We start from the raw sequence: 23500 nt of genomic DNA, 5'->3' as shown, positions 1-23500 counted from the left end.
TGCTCGATCTCCAGAGTAGGTCGTGCACATTCAAATTTGCGTCCAATTGTAGAATTCCCTTGTTAAAGTGTAATTCTGTATCATGTTCATCTATTTCGCCTACCCAGGATGAGATGTTGTTAGACCTTAGACATCTACCTGAGGAGCAGGCTGATAGTATTCGGAAATTGTGTCAGTCGTTTCCCGAGGTGTTCTCTGATACTCTTGGTGTTACTGACCTTATTGAATACAAAATTGAGGTCACGGATTCTATTCCTGTCCGTTTTCCTCCGTATAGGCTATCTCCACCTAAAATGCTCTGAAAGAAATCATCGATCAGATGTTGAAAGATGGTATTATTAGGCCCTCTAAGTCAGCGTATTCTTCGCCTATTTTTCTAGTCCCGAAACCCCAAGGAGGCTTCAGGCCTGTCATTGATTACAGGGCTCTCAATCGGAAGGTGGTGTTGCAATCTGTGCCCCTTCCCGACCTTCATTCTTGCTTTTCATGGTTTCGTAAGGCCAAGTTCTTCACCATCTTGGACTTGAATCAGGCCTATAATCAAATTCCCCTTGCCGAAGAGTCTAAACATCTTACAGCGTTTGCCACGGACTGGAATTTATATGAATACAACCGCGTGCCTTTCGGGCTCCCCACGGGGGCAGCTGTGCTCACTAGGCTACTAGATAGGGTCTTTTCCGACATCAAATTTGAGTACTTATATCACTACTTGGATGATGTCGTCGTATTTTCCGAAACCTTTGAAGAACATCTAGATCATTTGCGAGAAGTTCTCAATCGCCTTCGTAAGGCTGGGTTAACTGTTAAGTTGTCCAAGGTTGCCTTTGCTAAGCCCTCTATGTCATTCCTAGGGCATATTGTGTCACCTGATGGTGTAGCAGTCGATCATTCTAGAACACAGGCCATCCGTGATTTTAAACCTCCCAAGGACATCAAAGGTATCGCCAGGTTCATTGGTATGGTGAATTTCTTCAGGAAGTTCATTCCTAACTTTGCTAATAGAGCGGCGCCCTTAAACCTTCTTCGTAGGAAAGGCATCAAATTCGAGTGGGGACCTTCTCAACAAGCCGCTTTTGAAGATCTGAAATTAGCTCCCTGTAATGCCCCTGTTCTTGCTATGCCTGATTTCTCGAAGAAATTCATCGTCCAAACCGACGCATCGTCGTCAGCAGTAGCTGCAGTTCTTCTTCAAGAGACTGAACTAGGGAGGCGACCCATCGCCTATGCGTCTAGGACATTGTCAGCTCAAGAAGCAAAGTACTCCATATATGAGCTTGAAGGTTTGGCAGTCTTATTCGCCTTAGAAAAGTTCCGTCTCTATCTGGAACACGTCAAATTCGATCTGGAGACAGATAATCAAGCCTTAAGCTGGGTCTTAGGTAGGCCGCGTCGTACAGGTCGTATAGCCCGTTGGGCCATCCGTATTTCTGCCTTCCAATTCGATGTACGGCATATCAGAGGTACTGAAAATGTTGTTGCCGATGGACTCAGCCGTATGTTTCATAACGACGTAGAGACCCACGAACCGGTCGACAGTTCATCACCTTCCGAGTCCATACTATCTGGTGTTAATGCCATCTTAACAGATGCTCCCATGCTTTTTAGGGATATTGAGAAATACCAACGTGAAGATCCGACGCTGGCTCCGATAATGGAAACCCTTTCTTCTGGGGAACATGCTGTCCCTTATGTTCTAAGGAATGGTGTTCTATGTTGCCCTTCGAGGCATGATAAGTTGATGAAAGTTGTTGTTCCAGCGGTTCTTGTACCTATGATCTTCAAATACTATCATGAGACCCCATTGGGGGGGCATCTTGGAATCTTTAAAACTCGTGAAAAAATTCGTGAAATGTTCATTTGGAAAGGTATGGACGGTGAAATCCGTGAACTTGTAAAAGCTTGTAAATCTTGTTTGATCAGTAAACCCACCATGTCCACTAAAGTAGGCCTTTTGTCTTCTCATCAAGCGTCGCGCCCCATGGAACGCCTGTATATTGATTATGTGGGACCCTTCCCCCAGTCAAAGGGTAATGCCAACAAGTTCATCTTTGTGTGTGTAGATGGTTTTACAAGATTTTCCTGGTTATTTCCGACTAAGCTGGCTACCGCTCAGTCCACCATTACTTGCCTAAATTCTATTTTTGCTTCTTTTGGTCCGTGCCAACACATTGTATCTGATAATGCTAAAGCTTTTACATCAAATCTGTTTCGTAAATTCTGTTTTGACTTGTCCATCTCTCATGTAACTACATCTGCTTATTACCCTCAACCATCTCTGGCTGAACGGGTTAACCGTAATCTCAGGTCCGCACTTATTGCCTATCATCATGAAGATCATTCTAGGTGGGACACGTCCCCGCATTGGTTAGCTTTTGCTTTGAATTCGGCGGTTCATGAATCTCACAAATTTACTCCAGCTTCTTTGATGTTTAAGTTCGTTCCCAACACGCCGCTCTCTAACCTCTGGTCTCTGAATGACATTCTGCCCGAGACAATAGATCCGGACAACATTAAAGATCTTTGGAAGAAGGCTAAAGCTAATCTTAAAGTATCTCATGAAAAGGTTAGGGAAAGGTATGATCGTGGACGGAGACCCACCACTTTGAAGGTAGGTGACCAGGTTATGGTCAAAAATTTTGTTCCCGCGGGCAAGCTTGCCCCCAGATTTCATGGGCCTTGTATCATTCTCGATTTTCTTACGCCGGTTACCTTATTGCTAAGTAATCCAGCCACCGAGAGGATATTTAGAGTTCACCTGTCCCAGGTGAAACCGGTGTAATTTCTGTGTTAACTTGCTTCATATTATTTTGAAAGGATATGAAGGTTATATTTTTTTTTTTGAGTTTCACTTTAAGGCATTCTGCCCCTTCTGTAATATTTTGGTTTTAGATGTAAGCCTTGTGTAAAACCTGCCCCGACCCGTTAAACTGCCATCCTGTTCTTGCCACGGCCATAACCACGCTCCCGTCTCCTGCTCCACCTTACACTGTGGCTTCATAATAGTAAATGCCATGGATATCTACACGCCGCTGGCCCCTCAACCTCTCCACAAGCCTGTACCCTCAAAGGAAATGATTATCCAACACAATTCTGCCGCCTAGCTTTAATGTTTCAGCGCCCCCGCAGCCGCGCAGCGCCGTGCAGCGACTGGGGAGGGGGATGGGCCCCCTCCTCTCCAGCGAGGACGACATGTGCACGGCGAGCCGGAACTCTCCTCCCGGCCAAGGCTGATGTGCGGCGCACGACCTGCTACATGCCCGCAGCCTGTATCTGTTCACCGCGGGCGCGGCGTACTTCAACACCTCTGCTCCCCTCATAGTGCGGGCGAGCGGTATCTCAGGGTACTTGAGGGGTCCGAGCGGCCTCCGTTGGACGCAAGCTGCAACGGCCGGTCTGGCCATCCGACTCAATCTACATCAACTACATGGACAGTCACCATAAGTAATGATTATACTTGGGAATTCAACTACAATATTTGGTGGACATTGCAAAATTTTTCTTCACCTTTAAGTATTAAAAGTTTATCTTCACAAATTCAAATCCTACAAACATAAAGACTTTCATTCACCTGCAACAACAACATTTTGAAACTGAATTAAGAAATCTTGTAAATGCTTCTGCTATCTATCTTCGTATCAACATCATTTCTTGGACTTTGTTTCAAACTGATTTCATGTGTCACCCCTGGAGGAACTTTTGGGGGGGGAGGTCTGTACCGGGCGGTACACCTCTACACCGTTTATTTAAAAGTTGCGCCAGTTGAAACTCCTCTTCTGGAGGAAGGTTGAACTTTATCTATTCTATTAATTCTCTACTTTCTCAGAAGATGTCACCACGTGGAAAATTTTGAGTTTTTGAACTGTGTCACTTTTGATGTGTTTTTGTTTCGCTTGAAGTAAGAAGTGTGAACTTTCTCTTCTAGAGGACACTACTGAAGAATTACAATAGTGCAACCTAGCGCGAAATCAAAGAACTATTTTGTTGGAGAAATTTTTATTTCAAGAGTTTGTTCTTTGTTAAATTTCTTTCTGTCATGGTTTAAGTTGGCTGTATACCCCTCTTTTTCCCCTTATTTTGGATCTAGCCAATCCCGAATTTCTTTAATTAATTTTCCACCAATAATGTGTTTCTTCTTCCTCTATGTAGGGGTTTCTTTTCCCTAGCCAATAAAAACTTTGAGGGAGGGTGTTTTATTTCCCCTAACGCCTAGAATCTTCCGCGAGAGGTTATAAACTGCTGATTTTGGGGTCTCCGGGCCACTTCTGTTCCATCTTTCAGTGTATTAAGTACATAGCAGGAGGCGGGAAGCGCCTCTTTCTTCTTCAGCCGTTCAACACCAGGTAATGGCCTATTAATAACTTCTTTTCTTGCTAGGTCGGCAGTTTAACACTCGCGGCGGGTTCGAAGCATTTCCATCATGTAACCTTTTCCTAAAATGTAATTACTCTTTTCATCTTTTTCTTGTAAGGCTACATATTGGGATAGAGAGTGCTAACCCTCTCGAGCTCCCACTCATATTTGTTTTGAGGTGAACTTATTTTCTCAAACTATTCTTCGTTTATGTAATGTTAAGTGTTCTTCTCTAAGTCACCTCTGTAGTATGGGATTAGCCCTTGCGTTAGCGGCCCAGAGCCAGATTAGGTTTTTAAAAAAAAAAAACAAAGTGTATTAGGAGTGCAAGATCGCCTCCTCTCAAATTGTTATTTTAGAGGTCATGTAATCAACCTTCTTTTCATGTAATAGACCTCTGTAGGTTGGGTATTTTACCCCTGTGAATACGTCCTTAAAGGACAGCTTGAAGGTAGAGTTTGGTGTGGCCTTTGAGAGGCTTAAATTTTAAGAGCGGATCGCTCTTTTGAAAATGGAGTGTCATATGCCTCGTGGAGGCTTTTCTGTGTAATTCGGAGCCAGGGGCTCCTAGGGATGAATGGGGTTTTCTGCCCCTCTGTTAAAACTTGTGTTTGTGGTAAAACTGAGCTGATCGCTGAAGTCAGGGCGTGAAGCCCAAAACCTGTAAATATTGTATCTCCCCTTGTTTTGCTACATTGTACCTGCCATGTCTGTTATTGCTTGGTTTTTGAAAAGAAAATATAACCTAGTTAAATTTTAAATTAATTTTACATTAACTTTGATTCCGTAGTTTGAAACCCATTCACGCCCGCACCTTCTTACGCCTCTACCTACCGCTAAAACACGGTAACAATAATAATAATAATAATAATAATAATAATAATAATAATAATAATAATAATAATAATGTTTTAGGATCACCGAGTAGTAGAGCCTTCGTGGATCAAGCAACAGCGCGCCGGCCTCTCACCGCTGGGTTCCGTGGTTCAAATCCCGGTCACTCCATGTGAAATTTGTGCTTTACAAAGTGGAGGCGGGACAGGTTTATCTCCGGGCACACCCTCCAGAATATAATTTCGTTTCACCTGTCAGTCATTAACATTGTTCCAGAGGAGTGTGACAAGCCTCGGCAGCTGGCACAATTCCTATCCTCGCCGCTAGATATGGGATTCATTCATTCCATTCCTGACCCAGTTGAATGACTGGAAACAAGGTGAGGATTTTCATCACCGACTGGTTACGCGTTGGACTTCACCTGAGTGAGGTTGCAAGGCAGTTCGTGTCCTGGTAAATATTGTACTGTATATCACTTGGGAAAGCTGTTTTCGTTGAAGAAAGATAACTTAGAGGGGAAATCAATCGTATGATGTCTGACTCATTGTGTCGCTAATTTGTAGAAATAAGTGAAGAAGACGAATATAGTGATAATCACAGAGGAAGGAATACAGGAAACACATGAATAGATGACTTATCAGAAGTTATATTACTACGACGTAATTCCCTGTTGCAAAACTAATAATGTTAAACCATCAATTGAATGAAACGTTTGTGCAATCAAGGGTAATGACGCCATTTCAAATTTTGAAGGCAGCGGAAATTAAGACATTAAAAAATACAAGCAATCTTTGTGTTTGTCCATGTAATGCATAGTACTTAAACCACCCGACTGCGGGAAACTTGCCGAGGATGAAGTACATAGAATACAAGGGCATTCATCACCTGTTTTGTTATCCACTACAAACATAACGACGAGGTATTACAACAAGCGAGAGGAATTATTTTCATGCATAAGGAAATTCAAGGTAAAGTTGTGAACATTTAATATCTTCTACTCTAAGGTAGCTTGAAAGGTAATCGTAAAACTATGAGAAATTAAGGGAAAAAGAAGAAACGCCGGCCACCTTATAGAGTACTAGCAAATGTACCGTGCTTCGCTACGGTATTCTACATTGTATACGGATATCGAAGTAAATTGCTGTACACGCAGTGAATAACGTTTTTTTTTAATTGCACGCCTCTTAGCGTTATCCAAGAAACAGCATGGGAGGTCCCCATACGTTGTTTTCATTGTGTAGTGCGAAATGCGGATTTGTGGTGATAACGGAAGGCTCACTTGCCTATTGCCATTCACAATCGACTTGGGAAATTTTCATTTTAATAAAGGGCGACCCATGGTGTTCCCCGCATGGTACTAATCAACATAAGTTTCATGGTTCTAATACAATCATCCCTTGGTCGCCTCTTTTAGTCGCCTCTCACGACAGGCAGGGGAAACCGTGGGTGTATTCTTCGTCTGCATCCCCAACCCACAGGGGGTAAGGAGAGAGAGAAAAGAAGAAGAAAAAAGGAATCCGTCGCTTCGAAAGATGAAGTAACGAATGAAGAAAGGCAAGAGCCACGAAGGGCGTGAAAATGAAAGACTCCCTAGGACTCGAATGCTCTAATACCGTCGGGGTCGGAAAAGAACAAGAGTTGACCAACGGAGGTCGGACAGGATAGATGAATGTGAGGTGCCTGGCAAAAGTAAGTGGAAGCAATGCCAAGACTCAGCCAAGGGCCCCGTGGTCGCCAATTCACACTCCCAAGTTAAGAGCCCCTTGGGCCCCTTTTAGTCGCCTCTTACGACAGGCAGGGGACATCGCCGGTGTTTTCTACATGTGCGTCCTCCACTGGCAGGGGGTAGTGTGTTTGGTCCGCGAGAGGTTCTTTTTTTTCCCCTCAAGTCCGCCGGCAAGCAGGTTAGGACCCCCTATCCGCCACCTGGGACGCGCCACGTGGGAGTATCACCTCTCCCCCTGCTACGCCAGCTTAGTAGGTTCGTGGCCACATATGTTTAGCGTCAGAAAAGTGATGAGCCAGTATAATTTTTATGAAAATACCTTCAATAGTTTTTGAACTATAATGAAAATCATGTGTAAAAGTGTCAGAAAGTGATCTATAAAAATATGACATGCGACGTGCCAAGTAGCATACATCGGGATTTTCAAGTATTTTTTCAAGTAATAGAAATCATTTTAAAACTTTCACCAGATTAAAGAGGAAAGCCTAGTCTGTAAAGACAAAAATAACTAAATTTAGAACTGCAATTTCTTTCACCTTTTAAAAGAAACTACAAAAATAGGCTACTTGGTATCTCTAGGACTGACGCCAAGAAAGCGTGTTTCCATGAGTGTACCGTGGGAAGCCGCACTGAACGAAGCAACAGGAAACATTATTTTAGAACTGGAATGGTGAAGGTGAAATATTGGATGACATATATGATTAAAAAGAAAACAATTACCCATAACAAATAGCTTATGAAATATTTCTGTTTTTATGATAAAAATAAGAGGGGAGTTATGAGATAAAAAGGAGTGAAACGAATTGGTGCTCGTCAAAGAAACCAGGTTACAGGTCTGTGAAGGTCTTGGGAAGTTGATGATAACTGAACAGAGAGTGAAAGGTAAAAGTCGTAGAGGAAGATCCAGAGTTAATTATCCACGATGAGCTGAGCGGTGACGAAACTGCTCACGGGCCAAGTAAGACCAGTAGCGCAGCCACGACCGAGAAGATGATACCATTATTTATAATTACGTCACTATCAATAGAAAATTACAGTCCTTTCTCACTATTAAACTTTGGTTTGCCGGAACAACTGGGAGATAAACCGGACCACGTTAAAAACACATTATTTTACATCGCAGCGTCATAGACAAGTTTTATGGCAATGAAGTGACGGAACAGGGCGAGGAATTAGAAGGCAGCGACCGTGGCTTTCATTAAGTACAGCTCCAGCATTTGCTCGATGTGAAAATGGGAAACCATGGACGCCCATTTTCAGGTTTGCCAAGAGTGCGATTCGAACCCACAACCTCCCGAATTCTACTCACAGTAACGTGACTCGAAGTGCTTAGCCAACTCACTCGTGTATTTTCTCTAATGTAGGAATTTTGGTATGTCTGTAGTGAAGATAAACTTCATTCTTAAGGGGTCACAACCTGTGTTCGGGCCTTGTTGAGTGTCTCATATGATAGAGTGAGGACCTTCCGAGCCGAACTTGGTGTCTTCGATCATGGCTCGGTCCGGTGCTGTTTGAAGGTGTTCACGTACGCCTGCATTGTGTCCGTAGACCTCCTGTAGGCAAAATTCTGGCTCTTGGCGTAATTATTATTATTATTATTATTATTATTATTATTATTATTATTATTATTATTATTATTATTTCTCGTTCTTCTCCGTTTTCATCCACTTTCGGATCTCGTCATACCCCTAGGTATGTGGTATTCATTTTCATCTTCCTACTTTTCCAGGCATTTCCATTTTCTCAACCAAATCGCTCAGACTTCCCTTTTTCTTTTTTATTCCAGGTATGGAGGCAATAGAGTACAACCACCTTAACAAGAAGATAACAGATTCATTAATTTAAAATATCGTTGATTAATTTCATGATTGAGTTTCGATGTTTGGAATAAACTTGAGTTATTTTTATGATGGAATATAAAAATCATCTGCTGTGTTTGCGATGGAATTCAACATTTCAACCATTCAGGGAATCTGTGTGTCAAACAGTGACAAAAATATCCCCTGATGCGGAGAATGTTTATGGTAGTTATTAAAAACAAGTAAAGTATATATATATTGCTCATAAAAAACACACTAGCAGTCTTCTAATTTTACGCGAATATTGATAATGTTATATACTCCCAGAACCTGCAGATTTACATAGAATCCCAAGCACAGGCAAGAGACGTTCCATCTCAAAAGTCCCACATGCATTGGCTGAGATATGAACCCCGGCTTCCTAGGCGCGAATCTAGGGGTAAATCAATTCGGATATCATGCCCCAAAATACTCTGCCTGACAAAAAATGTTAAGCACGCATAAGAAGTGGTCCAATATTATCCCATTTCAGTATACATTCACATCATTTATGTGTGAGTAAATCATTAGATTTACAAGGATCTGTAATGTGTAACGCCCACCAGAGTGCATTCATGATGGCACCGTCCTGTTGTTGATAAGTTGTTACCAGTCAACTGCTGTTGATGATGATGCTGATGCTTGTTGTTTAAAGGGGCCTAACATCGAGGTCATCGGCCCCTAATGGTACGAAATGAAATAACAAAAAATTCAAATTCATCCACTGACCAAAATAAAATAAAATAAAAAATGTTATGAAGAATGAATGGATGGATATGAACCCTACAAAAAAACAAAAACAAACAAACAAAAACAGTGGATCAGACTCAAAAAGAAGGTAGTTATTTAGAGTATTACTGACCAAGGGACCATTTATAAAGTACAATGATGCTTGATGTCTGAATGGGTGCTAAATTCACGTCTAAGGCTCCACAGAATGGTACATGTCGCGAGTAAAGTAGAACCATGGTATTTGTCATTTTGGGGTACTGATCAAAAGTAGCGAAGACTTACGGTGGTCCACACAAGATGGTACTACTCACAAGTAATGCGATTCGTACAGGGAACGCAGACCTATGGTGTTTCTCACACAATGGCGCCACTCATAGCCAACGTAAACCGGTAAGGTTCCCCACCTAGGTGTACTAGTCACGGGCGCCGGTATTCCCGTGGTGTTCCTCACATAGTGGGTACCAATCACAGGCAACGCTGACCCACGGTGCCACTCAAATAGCGGTACAACTCACAGGCTACGCCCAGACCCGCGGTGTTGCTCACATGGGTACCTACTGGAATCCACCAGGCCAGGCTTTTTACTGCAACTAATCACAAACCTATTTCGTACCAGTTTAGTGATACTACTCGCAAGTACATGCAACCCATGGTGTTCCCTGCATGATGGTACGAATCAAGAGTAGTTTCATGGTTCTAATTCAATCAACCCTTGGTCGCCCCTTGTAGTCAGCTCTTACGACAGGCAGGGGATACCGCGGGTGTATTCTACATGTGCGTCCCCCACCCGCAGGGGGTAGTGTGTTTGGTCCGCGAGAGGTATTTTATTTCCCTCAAGTCCGCCGGCAAGCCGGTTAGGACCCCCCTATCCGCCACCTGGGACGCGCCACGTGGGAGTATCACCTCTCCCCCTGCTACGCCAGTGTAGTAGGTTCGTGGCAACTGCTGTTGAGTCAGGCAGTCAAGCACGACGTGCAGAGAGGACTACGTACAGTGCGAAGCACCCCCGATCTCTCGCAGACGCGTTAGACAGCCTATCCACCAACTGACAGCATTTGACAGAGGCCGCATTGTGAGACTGCTTGAGGCTGATTGGTCATATCGTGTAATTGCCAGGTATGTGCTCCATTCAGATGTCACATTGGCCCGATGTTGGACTCAGTGGGTACATGAGGGCACCCAATCACATCGTGCAGGTTCGGGTCGACCAAGAAACACCACCCCGACGTAGGACCATTATATGGTATTCCAAGCTTTGCGGGATCCCATAACTTAGCCACCCGCCGTCCGCGAACACGTACTGAAGACTTTACAACATTCTGAGAGTTCCCACACAGTGTCTCGACGACTCGCATCCGCGGGATTGTGGTCCTACCTCCCCATGCATCGGTTGCCATTAACACCAGAACACCAACACCTGCGTTTGGAGTGGTGCCTTGCCCGGGCGGCATTGACATAGGACGACTGGCGTCGCATCATGTCCAGTGATGAGTTCCGCTTCTCCATAACCTCCCATGACCATCGCGTGCGGGTTTGGTGGCGTCGAGTGCAGAGTGCAGATCCATATTTTGGAAAGACGCACAGGCGTAATCCCTGGCATCATGGTGTGGGGAGCCATAGGATATGCGTTCAGGTCACCTCCAATAGTGCTTCGGCAGACTTTAGTGGCACAGCGACACGTCACAGACATTCTAGGTCCGCACGTCCACTCCTTATGGTACAGCATCCTGGGACAGTGTTCCAACAAGATCATGCACGTTCACACACAGCACGTTGTATATAGACTGCCTAGAGCATGTTGAAGTCCTCCCGTGGCCAGCAAGATCCCCGGACCTTTCCATCATTGAACACGTGTGGGTTGATATTGGAAGGGGACTCTGCCCCAGTACCAACCTTCGAGATCTGGAGGGACAGCTGCAACAACTGTGGACGAACTTGCCTCAGGAGAGGATCCAAAGGCTGTTTGACACCATTCAGAACCGCGTAAGGGCATGCATTGCGGCCAGGGGCGGCCAGCGTTCCACCTGTAACTGCCAACGGCCTTGTCTCCATCATCTCATATTGTAATCACTTCAATAAAGGCGCATAGTCTACCAGCATATGTAGTTTCATTCACTTTCAACCACCCGTTATGGATGCTCAACGTTTTTTGTCAGGCTGTGCATAATCATTTCATAAGGTTGATGTCCCACTAACTGATTTTACGGTTTTTGGAGACGCCGAAGTGTCGTAACATTTTGTCCCAGGTAAGTACTCTTGAGAGCCTGTAAATCTACCAGAACGAGGTTATTGTATTTGTGTAACTTGATGCACCGCAGAACTGAGTCTGAAAAACTTCAGACAAAGTGGGACTCAGTAGAGTATTAACCAAAATACACTGCTCAAAATAATTAAAGGGACAACATTTTCAACATCCGCATTAATTTTTCAGGAATGGTTGTAGTGAAACAGACGTTTTATCTGGAAAATTAAACCTTTATTTGACTGAAATGAACATATCCTGTTCACTTCTTATCACATATGTTGGTGCTATGACCAGAAATTCAACACAATGTCGTAAACCAAAGTGTAAAGTCCTTCAATTAATTCACACAGTGCACAAAAAGGAACATTTCAATATCGGGTAGGCCCTCAAAGTGCCCGTATTACTGCCTCGCAATTTCGAGGCATGCTTCTGACAAGTCTACGAACAGTTTCTTGTGGAGTTTTGTCCCACTCCCACCTCTGCAAGTTGTTCAAGAGTCTGAGGTGCTATAGGACTGGCTCGAAGTTGTCTGTCCAGCATATACCATAAATGCTCAATGGGTTTGAGTTCAGGACTCAGAGCAGGCCAGTCTAATGTTTGAATCGCCAAGTCCTGTAGAGTTTCCATTGTGTCTGCTGCTGAATGCGCTCTCGCATTTCGTGTTTCAGGATTAACTGGGGACCCATTACAACTGAAATGGGCATAACATGATCCTGTACAACCTTGTTGATGTACCTCTAAGCATTAAGTCGGCCTCTGAGTGTCTGAAGGTCCAATCGGCCATTAGTTATGGTGCATGACTGAGCTGCCGCCAATTTTGTCCATTTCCTGAACCGCTGCTTCACCACGACTACGATATACACGCACACGTCTGCCGCACCGTGTTAGACGAAAGCGGAACTCGTCTGTAAACGATATATTGCACCAGTGACGCAGCAGCCAGTTCATATGGTACTCAAAAAGTCGAAGTCGATCTTTCTTGTGCCGAACAGTTAATCGAGAGATCAGATGAGGTCTTCTTGGTCTTAACCCTGCCTCTCGGATTCTGTTGCGTATTGTTTGGTCACTGACACTGCAACCCGTTGCTGCTCTTAGATAATCCAGTCCGCCGGCGGAGAGAAACATTCACCACATATCGGCCTTCTCTGGCCGATGTTTTCCGTTTTATTCCTGATGATGATGATGCTTGTTGTTTTAAGGGGCCTAACATCTAGGTCATCGGCCCCTGATGGTACGAAATGAGACGAAATGCAATGACAAAATAAAAATACAAAATCCTCCACTGACCGGAATTCAAAGCGTGAGGACGAAAAATGAACGGATGGATATGAAGTTAAAACAATCAGTGGAGCCGACCCGCAATGCCTCAGTTTCAGAAACTCACGAAAACAATAGTAATACTGACCAAGGGACTGGTTCTATAGCTCAGTACTAAATCGATGATGTTTGCAAGCTAAAGGGGTCCAAAATATAGGTCATCGCACTCTCATAATGGTACCTATCGCTTGGAAAGTAGAACCATGGTATTGGACATGCTGCGGTACTAATCAAAAGTATCGTAGACTCGCGGTATTCCACACATTATGGTACAACTCACAGGTAATGAAATTCGCACATGTAATGCAGACCTATGATGTTTCACAGATAGCGGCGCCATATACAGGCAACGCGAACCTATGGTTTTCATCACGTAAGTGTACTAACCACAGGGGCTCGTACTATCCCGTGGTGTTCCTTATATAGTGGGTACTAATCATAGGCAAGCCAGAACTCTGGTGTCGCTCATATAGTGGTACTTATCACAGGTACCGTAAAAGCCTGACCGCACGGTGCTTCTGATTGCTACTAATCACAAACCTATTTGGTACCGAACATAGTGGTACTACGCGCAAGTAATAGCGACCCATGGTGTTCCCCGCGTGGTGGTACTAATCACAAGTAGTTTCATGGTTCTAATCCAATCATCCCTTGGTCGCCCTTTTCAGTCGCCTCTAACGACAGGCAGGGGATACAACGGGTGTATTCTACATGTGCGTCCCCCACCCGCAGGGTAGTGTGTTTGGTCCACGAAAGGTATTTTATTTCCCTCAAGTCCACCGGCAAGCCGGTTAGGACCCCCCTATCCGCCACCTGGGACGCGCCACGTGGGAGTATGACCTCTCCCCCTGCAGCCCTGATGATGGTTTTCCGTGGTTTCCCATTTTTACACCAGGCAAATGCTGGAGCTGTACCTTAATTAAGGCCACGGCCATTTCTTTCCCACTCCTATCCTCTTCCTGTCCCATCTTCTCCATAAGACCTATCTGTGTCGGACGACATTAAGCAACTTGTAAAAATTAGAGTGTGGTTATCCAAGCCTAAGTGTCAGCAACTTGATCTGACACTTAAGTGATCCAAGCTTGATGTCTGGGTCCTGAAAACAACAATTCTCATTATCAAACATCTTCATTATTGTAAGACCACAAGGAAAACACGAAAACACCATAGTAAAAATTATTACATGAACTAAGCAATGTCTTGTATTTTTGACTGAAAAAGCTTTTTTCATGATGTTTACTGCTTGATCATTATTGAAACAAATGATTAAAATTTCCTTTTTCAGTTTTTAATTTGAATATGTTATAATAAGCTCAAAACTGGAACTGTACAGTGATAAATTATTATTATTATTATTATTATTATTATTATTATTACCGGGCGAGTTGGCCATGTGGTTAGGGGCGCGCAGCTGTGAGCTTGAATTCTGGAGATAGTTGTTCGAACCTTATTGTTTGCAGCCCGAGCAGCATTATGACCGATTTAGTTCAATTCGTATATTGCTCATTATTGTGGTACTAACCTCCGACGAACAATCGAGGTTCTACATTTTATACTCATGTTCATATTGATTTTATGAAGTAGTATAAGAAGGAAAAATTTCCCATATTGTGTTATATTTTGGAAAACCTTAAAAAGCGTTGTCTCCAGTCGATGGAAAGATATCTTCAGTTTTTCTTTGTCACGCTGCATGGGTGCTCGTTTCCACGAACTACAATTCGCAAGACATCAAATTAATGATGGGACAGTGAGAGTAGCCCAGTAAGGTTCAATACCCATCTCTCTTCAATCTAGTTCAAGAACATCGTGTCTTAATAATAATCATAATGGTAAAGGGCATGAGCGGGTTGATCTGAGGCTGCAGGGCAGGTGACTCAACCGCGATGCGATGGGCCACTACTCGTCACTCAATGCTCGAACACTGTTTTTATCCAATTAATTGAAGTAACTAGCAGTAAAAGCTACAAGGTACAAGGGACGTTACTATAGGATAAGATACAGCTTGCCCTTTTATTTGTAATGCGATCGTGTAGCAAATTGGAAAGTTATTTGACTAAGCGACCCTCAGTGTACTACGGAAGAGTAACTATCCAAAATTAATAGGCCTATGGTCAGAGTTCTGTCGCATCTTACGACGTATTTTAACTCTTAGCTTATCTTATAACAGCCCAGAAGACGTTTTCCGTGTTTTGCCATTTTCGCACCAGACAAATGCTGAAGCTGTACCTTAATTATTAGAGCCCCCACGAACTTCCCATTCAAAACACTTGCCTATCACATCGTCCTCAAAAACTGAAACCAAATTATTTCAAGTGATGGAAAAGGTATTCCTTCATGAAGAATTAACGTTTGCATCTTGAACAACGTACTAGGTATATTTTTAGACTTCCTGTTTAAACATTAGGGATACGGTATTGTATCATAATACAGATTTTATATAACGAAATTTTCCTGATACAGGAATATGATTTTAAATTCCATCCTAGAATTGTTCTAAATACATTTTGTTAGATAGCCTACAGAATATGTATGGTAGCAAAACAAATATCTGCGATGAAGAAAGAATGAACTGAAGATACGAAAACACACTGGGAAAATATTAGGACAAGGTAAATCACAACACAAATACAGACCTTGAAAAGATTTAAAAAAAATATTCTAGGTACTCCACATGTATGCTATAAAATGGTACTTGAGTATATAACTAGAAATACAATAAAATATTATTTTTCTAGCTTATCGTATCTCACTTTTTAACAAAATTTGAAGTGAAAATCAATGAAGTCTACATAAAAAAATAACAGAAGTAATTAAGTTGGAAGAACAGCGTGTATCCCGCCAATTCTGAAAATACTAAAATAAGACTGGCTACTTGCTGAGATTGCTCCAGTATAACGAGCTCTCAGATGTTACATTGTTTCGTAATGAAATTGTAAGTGGGGTGAAAATATATTGATGCCAGGTCATTGCTGGGTTTGAAAGGGTTAACCAGATAGACGAAATATATAATTCTCCCATATTCATTATCACTGATGAAAGAATACCTTTCTTCAAGCCCCGATGCATACAACAGATCCATGTAATTATACGGCATTTTGAGTACGAGTTAATTCTTTCCTTTAGGCTGGAACTGCAGAAGTCTCTCATAACACTAATATATGATCCCAACTTGGCAAGTTCGATTTTGGCTCAGTCCGGTGGTATTTGAAGATGTTCAAATACCTCAGCCTCGTGTCGCTAGATTTACTGGCACGTAACTCCTGCGGGACAAAATTCCGGCGTCTCCCAAAACCGTCAAAAGTAGTTAGTGGGACGTGAAAACAATATCCATATTAAACCATTTATTCCAAGACGTATGTTAGAAGAAGGGAAATAAGCTTGTATTACGCCCTGCGGGTGGGGGACGCACATGTAGAATACACCCGCGGTATCCCCTGCTTGTCGTAAGAGGCGACTAAAAGGGGCCCAAGGGGCTCGCAACTTGGGAGTGTGGATTGGCGACCACGGGGCCCTTAGCTGAGTCTTGGCATTGCTTCCACTTACTTGTGCCAGGCTCCTCACTTTCGTCTATCGGTCCGACCTACCTTGGTCAACTCTTGTTCTTTTCCGACCCCGACGGTATTAAAGAATTCGAGGCTGAGGGAGTCTTTCATTTTCACGCCCTTCGTGGCCCTTGCCTCTCTTCATCCGTTACTTCATTTTTCGAAGTGACGGTTCCCTTCTTTCTCTTCTTTTTTCTCTTTCTCTACCCCCTATAGCTGGGGGACGCAGGAGGAAAATACACCCACGGTATCCCCTCCCTGTCATGAGAGGCGACTAAAAGGGGCGACCAAGGGATGATTGAATTAAAACCATGCAACTACTTTTGATTATTACCATCACGCAGGGAACACCATGGGTTGCCTGTACTTGCGAGTAGTACCAATATATTAAGTACGAAATAGGTTTGTGATTAGCAGCAGCCAAGAGCCTGGCCTGGGGATTTCCAGTACCCGTGAGTCGTACCCACGTGAGCAACACCACGGGTCTTGCCTGTGATTAGTACCCACTATGTGATGAACACCACGGGATTACCCTCGCCCGTGATTATTACACCTAAGTGAGGAACACTATCCGTTTGCGTTGGCTATGAGTGGCGCCATTATGTGAGAAACACCATAGGTCTGCGTTACCTGTACGACGTCCAATACTTGTGCGTAGTACCATCATATGTGGAACACCGTGAGTCTACGCTACTTTTGATTAGTACCCCAATTATGAGGGGCCGTTGACCTGTATTTTGTACCCCTTTAGACAACAAGCATCCTCGATTCAGGATTGTGCTTTAGAAGTGGTCTATTGGTCAGTAATACTAGCTAATTTTATGGTAGTTTTTGGGTAGGATTCACTGATTGTTTTAAATTCATATCCATCCATTCATTCTTCATGCCATTTTTTATTTTGGTCAGTGGATGATTATGAACTTTTAATTTGCCATTTTATTTCGTACCATTAGGGGCCGCTGACCTAGACGTTAGGTCCCTTAAAACAACAAACATCAGCATCATCATCATAAGCTTGTATTCCTATGTGACTATCAAAACCGTGTTTACAGTTACTAGATCTCTAGTTTTACACAGCATCCGAATTATAGGGGCATGCCAAGAGTTCCCCATTTCTGTTACTAGTAAGGAGTAAACTCGTATCCCATCCCGAGGTGGTACAGCTCTTTTCAGGCACGCCTCCGATGCAGGTGAGCTGCATGTACCATTTCAAGCACATACCAGCCCTCCTGCCATTCTTAAATGTCTGGCAGTACCAGGAAGAGAACCCGGACCCTCGAGGACAGCAGCTAACAGTGCTAACCGTTACGCTACCGAGGCGGACATTTCTGTTATTAACTACAATTGAATGGATGAAAACCATAATGGTATAAGTAGCAGTTTGATCATTCAGAGAAAAAGGCATTTAAACATCTTAACATCCATATAAAGCATGCTATTTGTAGTTATACCACCCATTATTAGAGCGCAGAATATTACCGCTATCACTTGTATCTCTTTGCTGGTGAAAGGATACATACTCCTGGAGTTACATCCTGCACTTAACTCATTTTTAAGAAAATGTCACTTATACCGTTATGGTTTTCATCCATTCAATTGAATTGTGATATACCTGCAAGAACGATGACAAAATGTGGATGTCACCACTCGTGTTGGAGTAAGTCAGACTGCTGTCTCCAGCGTCTGGATAAAGTTTTTGGAGACAAACGGTTGCTGAGCGACGCAAAACAACTCGCAGGGAGGATCGTAATTTAATTTATTGCATTCAGCACGTCATATGTCCACTGCTACTGCCACCTCGTACCATTACGATGTTCGGAGGGTCACCGGAGTGAATATGTTATATCCGACAATTCGAAATCGGCTGAACGACGGATATCAAGTGATGTTGTCGAAAGCTCCTCTTGAACTATCCCATAGTGTACGTAGATTGTGTAAGGTTAGCAACAACTCATAGCTCATGACAGTATTAACAGTGGAAGTGCACGCTCTTCTCTGATGAGGTCACCATAAGTGTGTACTCATACAACAGAAGCATTAGAGTGTGAAAACGAGTCCTTCATCCCAAAGCACCATCAGCTGCAAGGGGGTTTCGTCATGTTTTGGTATGAGATAATGTCTGGTCGGCGTATGATGATGATGATGATGATGATGATGATGATGATGATGCTTGTTGTTTAAAGGGTCATTGGCCCCTAATGGTACGAAATGAAACGACAAAGTAAAAGTTCAAAATCATCTACTGACCAAAATAAAAAATGTCATGAATGAATGAATGAATGAATGAATGAATGAATGAATGAATTGAATGAATGAATGAAAATGAATTTAAAACAATAAGTGGATCCTTCTCAAAAAACTATCATAGTTAATTGTATTACTGACCAAGGGACCACTTCCAAAGCACAATCCTGAATCGAGGATGCTTGGTATGTAAATAGGTCCAAAATACAGGTCAAAGGCCCCTCAGAATGATACTTATCGCTCGTAATGTAGAACCATGGTATCTGTCCTGCTGCGGTACTAATCAAAAGTAGCAGAGACTTGGGGTATTCCACACATTATTGTACTACTCAGAGTTTATGAAATTCGACGTATAATACAGACCTATGTTTTTCTCACTTTGCGGCGCCATTTACAGGCAACGCAAACCTATGGTGTTTATCACATAAGAGTACTAACCACAGGGACCTTCCCCTATCCCGTGGTGTTCCTCATATAGTGGGTACTAATCTCAGGCAAGGCAGAACCATGGTAGCTATCATTCCATGGTCCTGCTCATGTTGTTGTTGAGTCATCAGTCCATAGACTGGCTTGATGCAGCTCTCCATGCCACCCTATCCTGTGCTAACCTTTTCATTTCTACGTAACTATTGCATCCTACATCTGCTCTAATCTGTTTGTCATATTCATACCTTGGTCTACCCCTACCGTTCTTGCCACCTACACTTCCTTCAAAAACCAACTGAACAAGTCCTGGGTGTCTTAAGATGTGTCCTATCATTCTATCTCTTCTTCTCGTCAAATTTAGCCAAATCGATCTCCTCTCACCAATTCGATTCAGTATCTCTTCATTCGTGATTCGATCTATCCATCTCACCTTCAGCATTCTTCTGTAACACCACATTTCAAAAGCTTCTATTCTCTTTCTTTCTGAGCTAGTTATCGTCCATGTTTCACTTCCATACAATGCCACGCTCCACACAAAAGTCTTCAAAAACATCTTTCTAATTCCGATATCAATGTTTGAAGTGAGCAAATTTCTTTTCTTAAGAAAGCTCTTCCTTGCTTGTGCTAGTCTGCATTTTATGTCCTCCTTACTTCTGCCATCGTTGCTTATTTTACTACCCAAGTAACAATATTCATCTACTTCGTTTAAGACTTCGTTTCCTAATCTAATATTTCCTACATCACCTGCCTTCGTTCGACTGCACTCCATTACTTTTGTTTTGGACTTATTTATTTTCATCTTGTACTCCTTAACTAAGACTTCATCCATACCATTCAGCAACTTCTCGAGATCTTCTGCAGTCTCAGATAAAATAACAATATCATCGGCAAATCTGAAGGTTTTGATTTCCTCTCCTTGGACTGTGATTCCCTTTCCAAATTTCTCTTTGATTTCCTTTACTGCCTGTTCTATGTAAACATTGAAAAGGAGAGGGGACAAACTGCAGCCTTGCCTCACTCCTTTTTGAATTGCTGCTTCTTTTTCAAAGCCCTCGATTCTTATCACTGCAGACTGATTTTTATACAGGTTGTAGATAATTCTTCGTTCTCGGTATCTGATCACTATCATCTTCAGAATCATAAATAGCCTGGTCCAATCAACATTATCGAATGCCTTTTCTAGATCTACGAATGCCATGTACGTGGGCTTGTCCTTCTTGATTCTATCCTCTAAGATCAGACGTAAAGTCAGGATTGCTTCACGTGTTCCTACATTTCTTCTGAAGCCAAATTGATCTTCCCCCAACTCAGCTTCAACATGTTTTTCCATTCTTCTGTAAATAATACGTGTTAAAATTTTGCAGGCATGAGATACTAAACTAATAGTGCGGTAGTTTTCACACCTGTCAGCACCGTCATTCTTGGGAATAGGTATAACAACATTCTGCCGAAAATCGGATGGGACTTCTCCTGTCTCATACATCTTGCACACTAAATGAAATAACCTTACCATGCTGGTTTCTCCTAAGGCAGTCAGTAATTCAGAGGGAATATCATCAATTCCAGGTGCCTTGTGCCTATTTAGGTCACTCACAGCTCTGTCAAACTCTGACCTCAAAATTGAGTCTCCCATTTCATCAGCATCAACAGCCTCTTCATGTTCCAGAACCAAATTATCTACATCGTTACCTTGATACAACTGTTGGATATGCTCCTGCCATCTTTCTGCTTTGTCTTCTTTCCCTAGAAGTGGCTTTCCATCTGAGCTCTTAATATTCATACACCTAGATTTCCTTTCTCCAAAGGTTTCCTTGTTTTTCCTGTATGCAGCATCTACCTTTCCCAGGACCATACAGCCTTCGACATCCTTGCACTTCTCCTTCAGCCATTCTTCCTTAGCTACCTTGCACTTTCTATCCACTTCATTCTTTAATCGCCTGTATTCTTTTCTGCCCTCTTCATTTCTAGCATTCTTGTATTTTCGTCGTTCATCAATCAGGTCTAGTATCTCCTGAGTTATCCACTGATTCTTAGTTGATCTTTTCTTCCTTCCTAACATTTCTTCAGCAGCCCTACTGACTTCATTTTTCATGACTCTCCACTCTTCCTCTACTGTGTTTCCTTCGGCCTTTTCATTTAGTCCTTGTGCAACATGTTCCTTGAAACAATCCATCACCCTCTTTTCTTTCAACTTGTCTAGATCCCATCTTTTTGCATTCTTTCCTTTCTTCAATTTCTTCAACTTCAGATGGCATTTCATGACCAACAAGTTGTGGTCAGAGTCCACGTCTGCTCCTGGGAAAGTTTTGCAATCCAACACCTGGTTTCTGAATCTCTGCCTAATCATAATGAAGTCTATTTGATACCTTCCAGTGTCTCCAGGTCTCGTCCACGTATACAGCCGTCGTTTGTGGTGTTTGAACCAAGTATTGGCGAGGACTAAATTATGGTCAGTGCAGAATTCAACCAGCCGACTTCCTCTTTCGTTCCTTTGTCCCAATCCAAATTCTCCTACTGTGCTACCTTCTCTTCCTTGGCCTACCACTGCGTTCCAGTCTCCCATCACAATTAGATTCTCGTCACCTTTGACATATTGTATTAAATCTTCTATCTCCTCATATATTCTTTCAATTTCTTCATCATCCGCTGAACTAGTAGGCATATAGACCTGCACTATTGTGGTGGGCATTGGTTTGGTGTCTATTTTGGCGACAATAATTCTTTCACTATGCTGGTCGTAGTAGCTTATCCTGCTCATATTGTGGTAATAATCATAGGTACTGCAAAAGCCGACCGCACGGTGCTCCTGTGTTCTACTAATCATAAACCTATTTCGTACTTAATATAGTGGTACTACGCACAAGTAAAAGCGACTCTTGGTGTTCTCCGCGTGGTGGTACTAATACCTAAGAAGTATGCTATGGAAAGACAGATTGAAAAACGAAGATGTGAGAAAGGAGGTCAAGACGAAACACCTAAATGAGAGAATTGATAGGAGTAAACTAAGATGGTTTGAACATGTAAACAGAGAACGCTGAACGACGGATATCAAGTGATGTTGTCGAAAGCTCCTCTTGAACTATCCCATAGTGTACGTAGCAATCATCCCTTGGTCGCCCCTTTTAGTCGCCTCTCACGACAGACAGGGGATACCGTGGGTGTATTATTCGTCAGCCTCCCCCACCCACAGGGGGTGTGTGTTTGGTCCGCGAGAGGTATTTTATTTCCCTCAAGTCCGCCGACAAGCCGGTTAAGACCCCCCTATCCGCCACCTGGGACGCGCCACGTGGGAGTATCACCTCTCCCCCTGCTACGCCTGCGTAGCAGGTTCGTGGGGTCGGCGTGCGCCTCCAATTCCTATCCAGGGTAACATAACTGGTGTGCTATACAGAAATATCATCCTCCAACCTGTAGTATCAAGATATGATGCCACCGGGAGTGGTCTTTACTCTAGCGGATGATAATCGTCGAGTCTATCGAGCCAGAATGGTCAATCACTTCCTTGAGATGCATGCCATACGGCGAAAGGCACGTACCGCGGACGTGAACTACTGTATGTTGAACATGCATTGTGTGAACTGGAGAGAACAACTGCCCACCGTCCTAATCCTGCTAAAACCGGGCGAGTTGGCCGTGCGCGTAGAGGCGCGCGGCTGTGAGCTTGCATCCGGGAGATAGTAGGTTCGAATCCCACTATCGGCAGCCCTGAAGGTGGTTTTCCGTGGTTTCCCATTTTCACACCAGGCAAATGCTGGGGCTGTACCTTAATTAAGGCCACGGCCGCTTCCTTCCAACTCCTAGGCCTTTCCTATCCCATCGTCGCCATAAGACCCATCTGTGTCGGTGCGACGTAAAGCCCCTAGCAAATAAATAAATAAATAAATAAATAAATAAATAAATAAATAAATAAAAAATCCTGCTAAGATTCAGCAACTGTCCGAAGCTGGTATCCAAGAGTGCGATAAATCGGAAACAAGGTTAGTATGCCTCGTCGTGTTCAAACATACCTCAGGGTTCGAGGTGGCTGTACATTGTACTGATCTGCTCACAATGAATGATAAGTTTGTGTTCAAAATTCCACATTACCAATGTCCTTCATATCTTACGTTTCTGTTGCTATTGCATAGCTGGTTGCATGTTTTTTTTCCTTTGTATGTATACTTCGCGATGTGCGTATTTACAGCTCACCTGCCAATACATAAAGTGCAGTGAACAAGCATATACAAAATAATTTTTGAGCCTGTTA

The sequence above is a fragment of the Anabrus simplex genome, chromosome 4 (genome assembly GCF_040414725.1).
Source record: "Anabrus simplex isolate iqAnaSimp1 chromosome 4, ASM4041472v1, whole genome shotgun sequence".
In the NCBI taxonomy this organism is placed as follows: domain Eukaryota; kingdom Metazoa; phylum Arthropoda; class Insecta; order Orthoptera; family Tettigoniidae; genus Anabrus; species Anabrus simplex.
This window is presented reverse-complemented; position numbering follows the sequence as displayed.